We start from the raw sequence: 13,706 nt of genomic DNA on the forward strand, positions 1-13,706 counted from the left end.
GAACCATAGCAACCTGGCGTCCAATGCAACCTTGGAGAAAATCTCGGCCGCGCGTAGCGTGACTCGCTGATTTACGCTGTCCATAGCCAAGAGTAGTTTTGCCAGTGAACTAGACTTTTGACTGTTGAGATGGTCACAGAGTTCCAGGATCAGATACTTGCACAGTAGGCTGATCATATTTTCGGCGTTTGCAGGGAACAGGTTACCTTTCAATTCCCTGATTATCTGCACCTCTGTGTGCCGTATCTCTGCCGCGGGACACACATAGACTCCGTTGGGGTTTTCGCCAACGTCTGCGCCGCTCGAAGAGTCCTCTTCCGTCAGCAAGGCTTTGTCTACCCAGACGTTGAGATCGTTCAAGTCCTCTATATTCATTTCCATGTTCACGGCATGCATCTTGACTGAGAGCAACAGAGATGCCGCTCGGATGCTCTTGATGTTTTTCAACAAGTGAGACAGATCCGCACCGTGGTCCAGGCGGGTGGTCATGTATCTGTCCATCATGTTCACAGCAGGCATAAACACAGACTGATGTCTCTGGTTATACACCAAGGAGCCTGGTATAGTGCACGCCAACCAGCTCACGGCCGCGAGGCGATGGTTCTGGTAGTCTGTGACAGTGTCGCCGTCTAGCTCCTCAGGGTTAGGGTAATCTACCCCCGTCTGATTTGCAGTGTGCGTACTGTGCAGCTGCAATTGGCAGCCCAGGGCTTGTTTCAGTTCGGCCTTATCCATTGTTGCCATGCCAAAGTCCAATTTGGGAAAACTGAACATATAGGGACCTGGAGGGACACACGGAGAGCAGTCCTCTTGCTCGTCATTGAACATCGTAAGCGTGAGCAGCCGCTCTTTCTTCTTGGACTTGATGGGTCTCCGAGCTGTTACAGAGCAGGCAGGTCCTTCGACTGTATCTCCGTTAAGAGTGTTCATTTCTCTGTGCTAAGGCATCTTATGGTGAGTGTAAACCCTGCTGAACACCCTAACCCTACGCTTTGTGCAACCGTGGCTCGTTTTGTTCAACCACACAGCATTTATCCAACCACATGAGTTGACAGTGTTTACACACAGGCAACTAGACAGTCTTGTGTTGAGATACAAGACTCAACAGCGGCTGACACTTCAGAGAAGCGCCACAATGAGCACCAGAACCAAAGGGTTTGTGATCTATATTTATGACAGGACATACCAGGACGTACCAGACCTTGATGAAATTGTACTTCGAGACCGGTCTGTTTGGCGCTTCCGAGATTGGGACACACACTTCAACGAGGACTCGCACATCGAAAATTGCCTCGTTGACACAAAAGTCTCGAGGTTCGAACTGTTACCGAGCTTCCTGGAAGCAAGGGCTAGGGGCATCCTGAGTGGCCCGGCTGACGTTGAGGATATGCTGGACAAACAGCTGAGTCTACTGCGGAAAGGGAACCCCCGTAGTTCTCCGGTGAACATAGCAATAGCGGTCGCGGACGCTCTCCTGACCATAACGAACTCCCTAAAAGTGTACCTCATGCCCAAAAATGAAGGGAGGATATTTCCCTCACTCTTCGCCTCCAGGGTTGACAAGTGTTCTCACTGCAAACATAGCTTGTTTGCCAGATACTACCGGCCCCGACACCGTGGACGCGCGGTGTCGCTCACAGAGGAAGTTGTAAACTGGTGTATGTATTCCTTCAAGTGGAGCGTTACATTGTCCACGGTTAAGCAAAGGTATCACGATCAGTGGCCTCTCAACGCCATCTTGTTTCCCGAGGACGGGCCAACGCCGAAGTTCATGGAAACAGCAAAGCTGGACGTGTGGAAGATGCCTCGTGATGTTGACCACCTCCACATATGCGGCCACGGTTTACCTCGCGAAGATGACAAATTCACCGGGTACATATTGGATACCGTGTCACGTATCCTGCAACTTGACATGAAGGCCGTCAAAGGGGAATCTAAGGTTGTCAATGTAATATACAGCCTAGGAACTGAATACGAGCGTTATGGTTACAGCATGGACTGGGACCATCGCATGTGTAGAGCTTGTTCCATCACCCCCGAGGTCCATGGTTTGCTTTACAACGTGGAACCGGTGTCAGGGTGCAACGAATGAATGTGTTGTATATGTATACCTGGGGTTACAATAAAGAATTGTTTTTTTTTGCACAAAATGAACTCTCTTGTTGTTCCACCACCACCACCACCACCACTAACGTCTGTCTGAATTGCACGTGAGAGCTGTTGCGCTTTGTTGTTATGAATGTGAGCACTTATAACAAAAAAAAAACACAAACACAGTTACATTTCATGTCGCACATTTATTATCTAAGCTACAAACAACTCATTTTTTTTTAATACATCAACTTCACACTGACTGTTTCAGCTTTCTCGGCTAAGGCACATAAGAAAGAGACATACGGCATATCAAAACCAAGCAGCGTAAGCATTGATTGTTTTGTCAGTGGAAATATTTTCTGAAATCAGGTCTTCTGTCCACATCGTCGTCCGGGAGCCCCCCCTTCAGATCACAACAGTCTGTCATGGTCACACGGGACCACGGTATAGATTCTCCGATGAGCAAGAAGATGGATCTCCTGAAATCCTGCAGGGCTTTATAATCCACGGCCGTTATGTAGACGCTAAGAGCGTCTAGGATTTCTTGGGCGAGCGCCCTACTGCGACCCTTAAACTTGTCGATGTAGTACATTTTCAGCCAAGAGCGGACATCCGTGTGATCCTTATTTCTTTCGAATATGCAGGCCAAACCGTCCACGATGGCTTCGACCAGGTTGATGTCTTTCATCTCACCCCCGGGAAACTGTTCAGGATGATGTGGGTTATTCTTGTAATGGTGCTTGAATCCAAAGTTGGCCATGGCTGACGTGACAGCGTCGGTATCGCTGTACAGCTTTTCAAACACGCAACACTTGACCTCTTCTTCGGTCTGCTTGCATCCGTACCTTGTGTTGGCCTTGAGTCGTTTCTTCTCGTTCGCCTTCAGAGCCTCTTTCTCCATGTGTACGGCCATGATGCCGGAGTACGCGGCCGCTTCTATTTTACTGGTCTTGGTCGAGTCGTGACATGCGATGCTTCTCACGTAGTAGCGATCGGCCAGCAGGTCCAGAGAGTCTTCGCTAGCACTGGTCGCCTGTTCTAGAGCTCTGGCGACCACAGTCCCGATCATGGTCACAAACAAGTTGTGCGACAGGAAGGCCTTGTTGTGCTCTCTGATGGGGAGAGTCTCAACCAAGGCTCTCTCACATTCAGGGGTCCACACGTCGGCCTGTGCGGCAGAGCACAGCGTGTGAACAAGGTTGACAGTCGCGCACTGAGATCCAGGCACTGCAATCTTCACTTTCTTAGCTGCTGCATCTTTTACGATGCTCTTGGTGGCCGCGGTCATTGGGCTTGGCCTGTAAATGTATTTCCTATGATTGGGGATCAACGGTGCTGGTTTCGGCGGATCGTCCGCACGCTTGGCGGAGGCTCTGGGTTTGGTAGCGAGTCTGGTAGGATGTTTGGCGGAAGCCATCGTATGTCTCATAACTGTGGACTTTCACCAAGATTAGAAAATTAAGCAGGCGAGGATTGAGGAAAAAAAATAAAACGTTGTCTACGCTGAACACGGGCTGACGCGTGCGACATTAATAGATAACGATGAACCAGACCGTAGCCCCTATAATAGTGAGGATACGGCCGAGACTTGCAAATCCCAGCCGAGTCGATACATTTTCAAGTAAAGGAGCGACAACCTTGGGTAGTTCTGCTTGCACGGACACGGTGCACTTGGCTACAGTGAACCGGTACACCTCGTTCCTGTATCCCACTCTAGCTGACCTAATACACTGGTAGGTTACGGTACGGCCGCATATGTCGCCGTCTACCATTAGAGCATTGGTTCTAGTTACGTTGTATGTCACGTTGTTGCCGCTGAGTAAATTGTACCTAAACCTGTAGACGCCTTGGTCGTCAATGCGATACAACCCGACTATGTTGATTCGACCCGCTGCTGCCGCTTTCAACATATACCAGGTAGTTGCGCGAAATTGGTCTGGATTCGTGTTCGGACAAATCAGTTTCATAGGTGTGACGACCGAGGCTGTAGTAGAAGTAGGCTCGGCGTTGACATCTACGATCGGGTCCGCAGCGGAATGAGTGGACCTCGTAGAAGGAGGCTCGCCGTCCACGTTTACGCCAGGGGCAGATGTAACAACCTGAGGTTTGAGGATTGGCGCATTTGTAGGTTCTGTGGTGGAAGTGCTAACCGGAGGCCTCGTAGAAGCGGTGGAAATAATAGCCAGAGGCTGTGTGGATGCGGTAGACGTAGGCTTGGTGGTCACATCTACATTCGGGGCCGTTGCGTTTGCAATTGTAACAACATCATTAGGCTTGGTGCCCGTGTCCGCACCGGGGGCTGCTGTGGTAGACATAGGCCTGGTAGTAGAACGAGGCTTGGTAGTTACATACACATTTGGATCTGCAGTAGTAGCTGTAGCAACATCCTTAGGCTTGGTGATTACGCCTGCATCCGGGGTTGTTGTGACAGCCTTAGGCTCGGTAATCACGGATGGGCTTGTTGCGCTATGAGCGCTAGACCGAGATCTGTTGGTCACGTCTAGGCCGCGTGCCGGCGTACCGGAGTTTGGCAACTGTCCCTCTGCGCACAGACATTCTAGGGTGACAGCTGATTGTAGAAAAAGTAGATGCGTGTAGCAGAAGGATGTCGTTGAAAAGAGCATGAGCATTTTGCTGCAAAACAAAAGGTGCATCCGAGACTGATACGGAAAATATCTACAATATCTAGAATATCTAGAATATCTAATGTACAACTGCGAACTGACCAGCATACACTGACCCTATAAGCGTTAGTGGTCAGATGAACGGTCCGCATTCAGACGTTTTTTTTTTCCCCTTTGTCCTACATGAGTCTTTGTGTCACAGTGCAAAAAACTAGGGACCCGTCAGGGCTCTCCACTCACAGGAAATTGTCTGCGTTGTTGTTGTTGTTGTTGTTGTTGTTCTTGTTCTTGTTGTGCGTCCTTGCAGGCACATCTTGGTTCTTGGTGCCACATCTTAGTTTTACGATTACTACAATCAATAAAGGACAGGTTAGAGCGGAGAGGGTGAGCGAAACAGCAGCCATGAACCGACTGCGGGCTATCACGCGTTCACAGTCGACACATTTGGTCCCTTGCGCTTGCGCTGCCTTCTCGGCGTTCGTCTTGTGAATGTATTTCCGAGCGGTGACATCCATGGCCGTGATGCTCTGTAACAAGGTCTCTCCTCGCGCCAGCAACTGAGATGACCGATCAGCTCGGTCTCGAACGATAGCAAGAGACGTGTGTATGTCGGTCTCAGATAGAGAGTACACCTTCGAGAGTATCCTAGGGCTCTTGGTCACCTGGACCTGACGCAGGTTATTCGTTGCGTAGATGCCACGCGCTCGGTCGGGTACGGTCCTCAGCGTGTACGTGTCCGATAGGGGCTGGTAGCAGATAGGACCGAAGCACGGGTCCCCGCACACCACGGGGCACTCGAAACTTATCTCTCCGTTCTCGTTCACCTGGCACGCCGAGAGTGTGATGTCGTCGAGCTCCAGAGGGTCGCATATCCCGCTCGAGTCGCACGAGGGCACCCTGTAGTTGGCGTGCGTGTCACATACCATGAGCCTGTCCAGCCAACAAGTCCTGTTGCCCCTCGAAGAATCGATGAAAGGCATGTACCAATGGGAGAGCACGACGGGGTTCCAGTGCTCCCTCTTGGCGACCATCAGGAGCCTAGATGATGAGAGTGAGTGGCTCGCTACAGGTATGTCCGTGTAAAACTCTGCGATGAAGTCAGGCTCGCAACCCGTCATGTCCGACCTCTTTATACCCTGCGCACATGAGAGTAAGCGCTGGTGAGCTCCCTGGAAGGCGAATGTGACGGCGTTGAGCTGGACGGCCAACTTGAACGCGCCGCTCTTCCAGGTGTCCAGCAACTCTGTGAACTTAATCGTACTGTTGGACCCCGAGACATGCTGGCTATCTACGAGGGAGTTTACAGTCTTGACGGCTGCGTGCGACAACGCGCTCGGAAAATGTTCAGCTACGTTATTCAGAGCGTCGCCGATCAAGGTCCTGTAGTATTGCATCACGTCCACGACTTGAGGACTCGGAGTCGAGACCTTACTGTGGTACGACAAGAGTTTGGAGATGAGGGGATCCGCCGCGCTCGAGTGGTGGTTGACGATGTGCGTGTCCATCAGAGCGGCTATATCGTCGAAGGCAGCGTCGAGCCATGCCATGGCTCTATTGTACTCGACCGTGGCTGTTTTCAAGGCTACGCTCGCATCGTACCAGCTGCCGGTTGAACACAGCCGATCGCAACCTTGATGAGCCTTGTCGTCCGGTAAGCCTCTACAGGCCACTTCGGAGCATTCGGGGTAATTGATTTCGAGCTTGGTCCAATTCAATCCTAGAAAGAAATGGTATGTGAGGTAAGTAAAGTAAGCGCCGCTTCTCTCGGATGTGCGTATCTTCCATCTACCGGGGTGGATTATCACCCTGTGATCCCGGGAGTCGAGAGAAAAGTCGTCGCTTCTGACCAGATGAGCCGGTGCTGATTCGACGACGCGGCCTGGGTTTTCACCGGCGCTCGCGTTCGATGGCACGCTGTGACTAGAAATGGGGTACATTCCAGCAAGAAGCAGAGCCGACAGTAGTAGTAGACGGACAGAAGATAGGTGCGAGGCCACAGTGACAATCATCGTCTTCCTCGCATTTGCCGGGCTTTCCTTGTATCATTTCAGTTTCATATAGCGTTGTCGCCCGTATCTACTCCCTTTACACATCGAGCAGAGCACAGCGATTAAGGAGATGTTGATTAATACAGCGAGTACAGTAGCACTTTGGCATAGCGCAGAAGTGTGAGCCGCTAGGTACGCTACACGTTTCACTCTCATCGCCGCAGTTCTCTCATTCTCATCGATCAGTGAACCCAGGTGAGAGAAACGGTCCTGTAGAGCCCCGGGATAATTGTTCATTTCAGTCACACACGCGTTGGTCTTCTGAAAGTACATCTCTCCGGAGGGTAGGTAACCAGCGAGAGTCCGGTCGATGTCAGGGCAATAGAGGAACGCGATGGGTTCCACGATCCCCGCGCTGAGCGTTCCCATGGCCGTCACGTACGTTTTCATCTTGGAGACCAAAGACTCTCTCTCTCTTTGCACGCTGTACCCCGGGGCGGGCTGAGGGGAAGAGGGTGGATCCGATCCGAAAGAGAACGGTTTCAGGTTGCACGGGGTCTTAACGTGCGTCGCACCGTGGTTGACAGCAATTATCATTTTAACCAAGATTTCGTCATGTGAGTCCACGACGCCGGAGATGGCGACCAGGTACCCCGTGCCTCCTTTGGGCCAACTGTTATCCGCGTAGTCTCCCAACTCCATGCACGAACTGGAGCCCATGATGCACTCGACCGTCTTCGATGTCAAGTGCATACTGTCCAGGATCGACGTCAACCGCCGCATTGAGCCTTGGACCGAGGGGAATGCGGTGCGATTTTTCACGGCTTTGCTGGAAAGCCAATCGTCTTCGTCTCTCGTGAGCTCAGATTTCCCGAGCCAGCGTCTCGCGTCCAATATATACCGGAGAACATACTCCCTCGATTGTCTGGTGATCGGCAATGCCACGGATATCCTAGCGCGATGCTGAGCCCCGCTAATGTAGCGGTAGCAACCGTTGCGCTGGTGCTCGTCGTCTTCTTCGGCCTGGCTTATACCGAAGGAAGCCAACCTGAGGCCGTTGCTCCGTACGGCCGTAGACGGCGTATGGATGCAGATTCTACCCCTGTCCTGATCGACGAAGACCACCATGTCCTTGTAATTCAAGTTGATAACCTGCGCGCCGTATGGGATAAACTTGGCCTTCTCGATAGTGTCCCGGGTGATAAGTTCACTGACGGGCAACGGAGCGCCTACATTCAAGTCTGAGGACAAGCCCAATCTCAGGTTCGACATGTAAGGAACCGGGACAAAGCTTTTGGTCAACGGCATGCCCTCAGTCACGCGCTGAAAAAACACACCCCCTTCCAGTTTGTACACTCCATCCACGTGAACGTAAGGGTATCCACTGTCTCCCAAGGTCGAGTTCCTCGTATACCGGTAATGCAAAGTCCGGATTTTGGTGGCGGCCGAGTTGATCATATGCGAGAGCTCCGTGAAGGTTGGCACGTCGTCCGAGTTACTGAAGGTGTAGTCGAGGTATCCCAGCGAGTATCTACACACTCCCCACTTGGCCATGTCCAAGATGGTTCTAGTGAGGTTACGCGTGAAGTAATGAACCCTCGTGGCATCCGACCCCCGCGGGTCTCTTTTAACATGTCTGTTGAGCGACCGCACCCGATTGCAGCGACTGTCAGGGATGTAGTCGGCCGAGGGCACCGAGACCACTATCCCCGCGCGGTTGTTCGATCTCTTGCATAGCTCCTCAAAGAGCAACAGCCCTGTCCTCTCCGGGTACTGTTCGTCACGGGGCAGCTTGATCGCGTATGGGTCCTCGAGGGTGTACTCTCCAATGGTCCAGCGACCGGGTGTCACTTGCTCACAACCTGTCTTGCTCTGAGGGAACACGGATACGGTGTCCAGGTTCAGAAAGGCCCCGTATACTGACACAAGCAGGCCTAAGTCTCGCAACACAGTCTCGGCTTCCTCCTGCTCGGCCGTCAAAGGCTCTGGTTGAAAGCCCCGATAATCGCTCTCCTGAAGAGGAGCGTAGTGCCCTCTGGTCCGTATGACGTCCGCGAGCATGCCCGCAGACAGTCCGGGGATCAACTCTAACCTTGACCCATACAGGGTGTTGAGCATAGTAAAGTCTGACGACTTTACGGTCCCGATGTTCACGTCAATAACCACCACTCGCGGAGCTCGGCTCTGAGGCGAGTGAAAAGTGAATAGCCAGTCAAGCGCAGCAGCGACTTCTTCCTGGTAGGGTGCGGCTCGGCGAGAGTGTAAGAAGCTGAGCTTCACGCCCATCTTATCCCCCCAGCCCTGGCGCATGATAGTTTGCAAGGTATCCACGGCCGCTAGCAGTATGTACAACTCGGGCGTCTTCGCGGTGTCCTCGTTCGCTGAGGATCGCACGGCTATGGACAAGTACTGATCGCCGAGACCCTTGGGACGGTCTTGTATCCAGATGTCAAACTCCAGGAGGACGACGCTACATCTCCGCACATCCAGAGGCGCGGACGGGGTGTCGTGTTTCGGTCCAGGCGAGAGGGCGAAAATGTCCATCTTGACTAGACAGAAGCGTTCGTTCTTGGGTGGGACCGAGCCGTACAGAACCCGACCCTGACCCCTCGACGAGATGTCGGGGTCCTCGCGTGTGATTTCTAGCGTCCAGTCGATATTACTACCCTCCACTCCTTTGGACAGGTGTGCGAACGGGATCGAGAGACAGCTCGGTGAGCACAACCCTTCTGGGTTGATGTAATTTAGTAGCGCTCGGGTGCAATTGCAGGCCGGGTGCAGCTTGGGTTTCCACACGCAGTTGATGTCGAGCGTGTTGTATAAGCCTAACATGACCTCTTAATGCTTATCGTAGATGCCGACCGTGACGTGCACAGAGTCAAACAGACCACAGTGGAAGTTTTTCACGACCAGCGAGATATCCAGCGTGTACACGAAGGATCCGACCGATGCTACTTCGGTCCAGTTGAGGCCTCTGGTGATGTTGTATCGCCACTCAGAAGATACGATGCCAGTCTTGTCAACTTGCACCACCCACTTATTCCCCAACCTGCCCGTGTACCAAGTGAGCGCGTTGGGTATGTACCTGTGCGACATGCCCATGGGTGACTCTGGTCTGTATGACGAGCGTGTCCTGTTCCCCTACCCACCACGGATTGGGTTGTAGGAACTGGATAGATACATCGGGCGCAAGATCTTTATCCACAAGAAACGGTTTCACCACCGTGTTATACAGGCGCTCCGCGGTGTGGTAAAATGAGAGTTTGTTCATTCTGTAGTACAAGGATTCAGCTGGAGACAAGGTGCCATGTAACCTGGTTTCAATGTTGAACATACACAAGATCAGTTGTCCGTACCTGACCATTTCTCTGCACAGCTTTTCGACTTCGGCAAAAGGTATGTCCCGCGCCCAGATTAGAGTCAGTTCCTTGAGCGTCTGAAGGAGGGGGGTAGACCGTACACTGTCCATGAGTCCCGGCACCTTGTAATCTTCAGGATATCCGCAAATCGTGTCGTGCCAGGACGTGCCGAGTAGTATAACGCTTTGGCCTTCGGGGCAAGAGGGAGTATGCAGTTGACAAGTCTCGTCGCCCTCATGCATTCCCACAAAATACCCACTCTGGCACAGTGATGCGCATCGTCGTCCCACGGTGTTCTTGTAGCGCATGGAGGGTCGCCCCAGAGGACATCGGTACAAACAGAGCCCCGTACACCCAATAAGCGCATGCGGCGGGTCGTACCTATCGGCGCAGTATTTCGTGTTGGTACGACACTTGCGTAGATTCTTTGTGTCCAAAATGTTATCGAGTATCCTTTTGCTCATACAACCCGAGATCCATAGCGCTGTTAGCATATATGTCACACTAAGCAGTGTCATGGTTATTGTCGTGACGCACGGATATCATCCGGTTAACAAATCTGTTAATTTAAAAGAAAGCCACAGGTAACGCTCTACTGGCAACGATGGAAACCGCCACACAGAAAACCCTGCTGAGTCTGTTTGACGGCACAGGCAGTATTTGCAAGTCCTTCGTCGAAGCTGGCTGGAACGTGCGAAGATTAGATGTTGACGGCCGCCACGGTGCTGACATCGTAGTAGACATACGAAACTGGAACCCTACGACAGACTGGTCAGGGTCGGCTCCCGGCGTTATATTCGCCGGACCACCTTGCGAAAACTACAGCATGGCCAGGACTACAGCCAAGACACCCAGGGACCTGAAACTTGCCGACTCTCTGGTGAGCAAGACCATAGACATCATAGAGTACTTCCACACCATGAACCCTAAAATGCAGTACTTTGTGGAAAACCCCGACTCCAGTATGCTCTGGAAGAGATGGGTTTCGCACAGGCTTTACGAGGACATCGAGAATCACCCCGTGAGCGTCTTCGTCAAGACGATGAATGGTCGTGAAGGAAAGAAAACATGTGAGAATGTCACACAGGCCAATACCCAGGGGTTCAAGATGGCCTGTAAGGATAAGCGCGCCGTTAGACTCGACTACTGTCAATACGGCACAAAGTACAGAAAGAGGACCCGGTTGATAACCAACAACCCATTCCGAGGCCTGATGTGCAAAAAGAACCTGTGTGCCAGCGTCATGGACGGAAAGCACATGGAGGTAGCTCAATGAGGACCGTGTATGTATTTGCCCTCGGATAACAACAGAACGAGGCTCGGCAAGCGTACACACACCTTGGACGAGCTACACTTGTACCCCGCCGATCTAGTGAACAGCATCTTTAAGCACGTCAGCAGAGCCGTGTCCTGCGAGAGACAGGGTGTGGGCCCCACACACCCAGAGCCTATATTGACTCCACTGTCAGGACTGGGTAGTTCATAATATGTACCGTGACAGTATTATTTTGTATATGCTATTACAATCTTCTTGTTATACTGCCATACCATATATATGTTATCTACCTTCGTTGATATGACTGAATGTCTGCACTACAATCTTACATTACCCATACCACAATGATGGGATGTACAGTGATGGAATTGAAATGAAAATTAAAAAAAAAACATACCCACATACAGCTAGTCACTCAGAGTTGGTCCATTTGTTTATTTTATTCAACAAAGCCCATGGTATACATACATACATACATACATACATACATACATACATACATACATATATGTCAGGGTACAAAATATTTGTGTTTGGTGTGCGTGGCAAAGACCAGAGCGCCCAGCTTGGACTTGGAGTGTATTCTATTGTGTATAGGACAAGGATAACTTGTAGATTGTTCATTCGCTTGGACGCAAAAGACTCCCAATCCAGTCTGCTTAATAGTCACAGGGACGCCCCATAGCGAGGCCAGTCTCTGGGCTTCTTTCTCAATTAGAGCGCGATCGGGCGCTTCATAGAACCCGGAGACAACCAAGGGCTGAGAGCGTCCTGGGCCTTTCAAGACGCCTCGGAAACGACTCCCCAGCGATGTGACATCGGCCAGTATGGGGTTGGAGGAAAGGCCCACGGAAAAGGACAGTGGGTTATCAAAGCCCGGGTCTTCAATGGCTTGAGTGTTGAACGTGCCCACGTACTCGAACCCGGAGTCCTCCTTATAGCAGTTGGGCAGCCGTACGCACTTCCTAAACGAGTACGGGGCCTTGTCGATAGACGAGCGCCGGTTCGTCACCTGATCCGAGTTGAGCCTCAGATACCTGGACCCCGAGGAGTTACAACCGCCCCTTCTCATCGCATCTCCCAGGTCGCAGAGCCCGCACGATTCGGCGTCGGCTGGGTAGGACAGTAGAACGTAGCTGAGAGAGACCTTCTCCATCTCGTCCAGCAAAGGCCTGTAGGCCTCTATCCCCTCGACACTGCACAGTTCTACCGGCAGATACCAGAGCATCCTCAGACTCAGCTTCGGCTTGACCGAGGAAGCCCTGACGTACACGGCGATCTTACCCACCACCTGGGCCAGCTCTCTGAGAGACGGGTCGCTCTCCAATTCGCCTATTTTTACTTTCGCCGATCTAAACAGACACTCCGTTATCACCAAGATCAGACTCGTGGTCAAGGCCTCAGAGACTTTACGCTTTGTGGAGCGCTCCGCTTGGGTAGCAAATTTCTTGTTGCATTTCTGACAACACTTGAGGTCCACGTCCAGGTTCAATCTGCTGACAGGCCTGCCGGGTAGAAACACCTCGTTGTAGCACAGATAGGGCCCCCCGTCTCGGTTTGCCACTATAGTACTCAAGTGTCCTCTGGATGTGACCGTGTACCGGCGTGCTGTCTTACCCGTCGTAGGGTCGACAGGGTCTTCCATGAGCAGCACGGGGTTGATGGAGCCCCAGTTTTTACGCGATGGTAGAGTCCCCACGGGCTCATGGGCGCGCGTTTGACAGTAATTCACCAGGTCGTCGAATTGTAGGTCGTCGTTCGTGTGCACTGCGAAGATGTAAGGGAAAGCTCGCGGTCCGTCCGTTAGAGTCCCCGAAAGGTTGTTGAAGGCTTCCAAGGTGTTCATGGTGTAAGTTTCACTCGTTTCTTCCCTTGGGCGAGGCGAAACAGGGGACATTGGTTCACAGCTGCTCGGTTCACCCCGAGTCTGCCTCTCGGCGGTGTCTTCTACGTCCTCGGGGTCGTCCCGCATCTCCTCATTGCGATTCAACGGGGGTTCCTCTCCCCCTGGTCCTTCTCGACCCTCTTCCCCATCATCCTCTCTGTCGTGAGGGTAGTTCCACTGTGAAAACGACGCATGATCTACACCTACCAACGGGATCCCATGGAGAGACTCGTGATCCGCGACACTCCGGTCCAGTAGCCCCCCCGCAGCTATCATATCTTTCAGTTCGGGGGGCTCGGAGCTAACGTTGTCGGAGTAGTACAGCTCGAGAGCTCGGTTGAATAGAGGGTAGTGGTGCATGATGTCGTACTTTCTGCTCAGCATCTCGCTTACCGTCTGGACGAAGAGAAAGCACACTCGGGAGCCGAGCTGCAGTTCCTTGTCCTGAGGGTTCTGGGCGTAATGCTCTAAAAAGCTCGC

This window comes from Centroberyx gerrardi, chromosome 23, assembly GCF_048128805.1.
Source record: "Centroberyx gerrardi isolate f3 chromosome 23, fCenGer3.hap1.cur.20231027, whole genome shotgun sequence".
Lineage (NCBI taxonomy): Eukaryota > Metazoa > Chordata > Actinopteri > Beryciformes > Berycidae > Centroberyx > Centroberyx gerrardi.